This window comes from Gossypium hirsutum, chromosome A11 (assembly GCF_007990345.1).
Source record: "Gossypium hirsutum isolate 1008001.06 chromosome A11, Gossypium_hirsutum_v2.1, whole genome shotgun sequence".
NCBI classification, from domain to species: Eukaryota; Viridiplantae; Streptophyta; class Magnoliopsida; order Malvales; family Malvaceae; genus Gossypium; species Gossypium hirsutum.
In genome coordinates this window covers 49,887,017-49,892,188 of record NC_053434.1, presented here as the reverse complement: position 1 = coordinate 49,892,188, position 5,172 = coordinate 49,887,017, and positions in this window count along the sequence as shown.

The window sequence follows — 5,172 nt, the reverse complement described above, 5'->3', positions numbered from 1 at the left end:
CCCAACATAAATATCGATAGTTTTTGAATGTTTTGGGTAAGGTTATAATGACATGTATAGGTTGAATTTTTATGTTATTATGATGAATGTTTAATTGATGAATTGGCTTTTATAAGTTATGAATGTTATCTTGGTTTGGTACCTTTGATGCTTTGATATTTTGTGTCATTTTGCTATCTTAAGATGCATGTTTTGTATGGCTCAAATGGTATGTATTGAATTGGTAAGATCATGGTAAAGTTATGGCATGTTTTGGAAGGTTTTGAACTAGATATTGATGTTTGAAATTTGGTAAAGATGTCATGTTTAGCTAAGTTTTGATGATTGCTTTTGAGGTGCCTTCGGAATGGAAAATATAAGCATGTTTTGGTATGATTTGATGCCTTGTAGGTGTGCACTTTTGGTTTAAATGAATATGCATGAAATAGTGTTGAGAATGGCCTGTTTTAGGTGAATTTTAGGTCCACACGTCCTGAGACACAGGCATGTGACTCAACCGTGTGTGACACACAGTCTGGCGACACGACCGTATGTCTCTTGAAGGTTCCTTTGTATGCAAGTCATTGAGTTACGTGGCCTAGCACACGTCCTGCACACGAACGTGTGAGGCAATTTTGAGAGATACATGGCATGGCACATGGGCATGTGACACAGCTGTGTGAACCTACTTAGAGAGTTACAGTGGTGAGGACACGAGCTGGGACACGGCCTTGTGTCCCTAGTTCGAAGGTTACACGGCCTGAGACACGAGCGTGTGTCTCAGTCGTGTGAGGCACATGACCTGGCCAAATGGCTGTGTGACCCATGTATTCAAAGTTTTGTAACTTTTTCCTAAACTTTTCAAATGATTCCAATTTAGTCCCGAATTGTTTCTAAGGTATTTCTAAGGCCTCGAGGGCTCGATTTAGAGGCGATATGTATGTGAATGTTTGGTTTATAATATGTTTATGAAATATATGTTTAAATGTTTCATTTGTACGGTAATGCTCTGTAACCCTAATCCGGCGACAGATACGGTTTAGGAGTGTTACATGAATGGTGAAATATTAAATATATTTTCTAGAAAATTTTACCAAGAGTAAAATTGGGATGAGAAAATTATTTAATTGAATATAAATATTGAATTTGATTTTGGGAAATAGAAAAACAAAATCTAGATAGATCAGAGTACAAAGTACTAGGTCGAAAAGTTTAGAAAGTACTCGTAATTGGACCCAATGTGAGAAAGGTCTAAAAATCCCCTCATGGAATATGAAGGGGTGGAAACCCTAGTAGGGATACTACGAAATGTCGTCCACCCTACTCCTACTTTAAGTAGGAAGTTGTTTTTCTTGTTGAAATAAACTTCTACCATTTAACAAGGGTTCTATTTTCTCTTCTTATAAATAGATGGTACTGGTAAGACTATTAACACAACTTTAATATATTGTTACTCTGTCGAAAAATAGAGACAATTTATTCTCTACTACTAAATATATTTTTCCATAATAACAATTCTGTCGGTTTATATTTTGAGAAGAGAATTTTTGTTTTCACCCTAAAACAAAAGGAAACTCTTTCTAGTTTTCGTGTTTGATTCGTTTTGATTGATCCCATACTCAAGGTAATTCATGGTACGAGAATAGAGGATAAGATCATTTGGTTGAAAGTTAGGAACGACAAGGATCTATCTATCTGAAAACACAGGTACGATTTCGGTCTATGATTTATTGCTATAAATATCACAAACCGGGTCGATTTTGAAAATTTTTATTTTTTGCTGTACAAGCAAACTATTTTCAAACCAATTTTTTTCCAACTGCCTAAGTTGCAACATTAAGGTGTCTAAGACATGTCACGAGCAATGGTAGTGACTAAGTCCTTATTAGAACTCAAAAAGGATTAGTTTGAGTCTCTAGAGTAGTGGAGCTCAAGATTGAGTGGAGGAGCATCAAAAGAAGTCGAGGATAAGGATTCCTCGAGTGATGAGGAGGTTTATGAGAAGACACGTGTAATGCCCCCGTACCTGAGACCATTGCTGGATTCGAGCACGAGGTGTTAACGGACTTAATTCATTAATTAAACAGCTCAAACAATTTATTTTAAAATTGTCAGACAAGCTGGCTAACTGTGTCACGGTCGCTAAAAAAAATTCATATCTCGAGTTACGAAACTCAAAATCCAATTCTTTAAATTTTCCCTGAAAATAGACTCATAGATCTACTTACTAAATGTTTTCTATAATTTTTGGTTGGGCCAATTAGTACAGTTTATTAGTTAAAGTCTCCCCTGTTTCAGGGTTCGGCTACTCTGACCCCTGTGTATAACGGATCAAATATATCCCTGTCCAGAGTTTCAATGACTATGCCGTTTGTTTCTAATAAAACTAGACTAAATAAGGATTTCATACATATAAACTATGAGTTATAATTATTTTTACACAATTTATGGTGATAAAAACAGAACAGGGGATCCAGAAATTACTCTGACCCTGTTTCAGAAAAATGTAAATATTTCATAAAATACAACTCTTTTACATATTTTGTTTCTTCCACATGAAAATAGGTTCATTAAGCTTAAATTACATATTTTATTAATCATCTAATTCTATCTATACTATTTTTAGTGATTTTTCAAACTCACGTCACTGCTGCTGTGTGATTCTATTTTATAGCCAATTTCACCATTTTATGGATTTCCATAGATCAATTAGCACATAAAGCATACGTGTTATCAAATATAATCTCGATTAGCCACTCCAATAGCTAATCATTCTCAAACATTTCCATGCCATTCATGAGCTATATCATAAGATTATATACACAAAAGGATTATAATGCTATACATGCCATATTCCCAAAATATGCAAGCCACCATACCAAGATGGTCCGTTGATAGTGTGAGTGTGCCTCCGACCGTCCTGATCTCCAAATCGGCTTGTCAAAACTACAAGGAATGGAAGAGAGGGAGTAAGCATAAATGCTTAGTAAGTTCACACGCAAATAACAAATAACTTAACAAAGAATTATACCAACCAACATTAGCATAATATCACCAAAACATATATCACATTTCTATTCATCATTCATCTTCTTACTACATTATTGTTTTAGTATCAATTCTCAACCCGAGGGTTAAGTACATACCTTTCCAAAGTGCCCATTCCATAACACTTACCAATACGTCACTAGCATCTTGAGTATTCTTCCATTTCACTAGAATTTTACCCGTTGAACACATCGAAATATAACTCGGATACATAGAAAGTTTGCACATAAGTGCCACATATGTAGCCAGGCTACCATGTAACTCACCCATAAGTGAACTCGGACTCAACTCAACAAGCTCGGATGCCTAGTTACATATCACGAACTCGAACTCAACTCAACGAGCTCGGACATTCGCATCCATAAGTGGACTCAGACTCAACTCAACGAGTTTGGATGTTCGCATCCATAAGTGAACTCGGACTCAACTCAATAAGTTCGGATGTCCAAATATCCAAATCTATTCCTAAGGTTCAACGGGACTTTCCTCGTTCGTACTCCTTTACCATTCTCCTTGGAATACCAATGACGATACTTCGGTAGTCTTTCACATTTTTCACATAATTCATAAAGTTTTTGCATGTTGTCCAACAATGACCACAAAGCATAGAATTTCATGATAAAAATCATAATATCGTATAAATAGCATTAAATGATTTAAAATAACGGTTATATTACAATATTTACATATGAACTTACTTCGATACAAAATGAGAATAGTCGAGCCTATTCCTCGTAAACTTTATTTTTCCCCCGATCTCGACTCGAATCTCTTTTCTCTTGATCTATAATACCAAATTAATTTATTTAATAGACACATTCATCAAAACAGCCCCTGATACGAACTTTGGCAAAATTACCATTTTGCCCCTAAACTTTCACATATTTACACTTTTTCCCCAAGGCTCGTAAATTAAACCTCATCCTATTTTCTTATGTTTTATGACATGCTGATCATTTTTACCTTCTATGGAAACATCAAATTCACACTCTAACATGTACTTATGAATATTAGGTATTTTTACCGATTATGTCATTTTACTCGTTTTTACGAAAAATCACTTAGCAAAAGTTGTTTAACACAATCTCAAACTTCATATTCTACCATAAAACATCAAAATTCATACATATCATCCATGGGTAAAATTTTAAATATAAACCCTAGCTCAAAATATTGGTAGAAATAGGTAAACCGAGCTACTAGAATTTCAAAAATGTAAAGAACATTAAAAACGGGCATAGAAATCACTTACAATCATGGCTTAAAAGTGTTGAAACCCTAGCTATAGTGGAGAGAAAAATTTGGCAGCAACTTATGGAGAAGATGATCATTTTTGTGTTATTTTTCCCATTTTATTTCATTTAATATTCAAATGACCAAAATGCCCTTCCTTACTAAACTTTCAAAAATTCCATCCATGTCCAATTTTTGTCCATAAACTTAGAAATTGCTCAAATTGCTATTTAAGACCTCCTATTTAATATTTCAAAGCAATTTCATACTAGAAACTTTTAGAATGCAAGTTTTGTAACTTATTCAATTTAGTCCCTAACTTCAAATTAAGCACTTTATGCATAGAATTTCTTCACGAAATTTTCACACAATCATGCAATCATATCATAGACCTCAAAATAATCATAAAATAATTATTTCTATCTCAGATTTATGTTCCCGAAACCACTATTCCAATTAGGCCCTTATTTGGGATATCACAACACGCCAAAGAAGGGGCAAGATTAGGACAACTGTGGGAAAGAGAGAATGTAAACCTTTGAGTTGTTTCTTATGTGATGGGACACATCGAGTAATGATCAAGGTGGGCGAGGTTGTTAGCCATAGTGAAGTCTTATGAAGAACCAGAAGCCAATGATAAGCACTATGAGGAGCCACGAAGGCTATATGTTTTTTGGTTGTACCGAGAGAAGACAATCAAGGCAACACAAGTGGGAGCGAAGTACCACGGTTGAGCTACAGAGGCATCAACAAGGATGGGACTAAGAGGCAGTATTCCATTGAGCTAAGTGATGAGGGTGGTCATGAAAACCAATACAATGAGTTGGAACATGTTAAGTAGAAGACCAAGTTGCAAACTTGTTCATAAAAGGCTTGTGTGGAAACAAGCTTGGAAGTTTCTATCATCAGTTT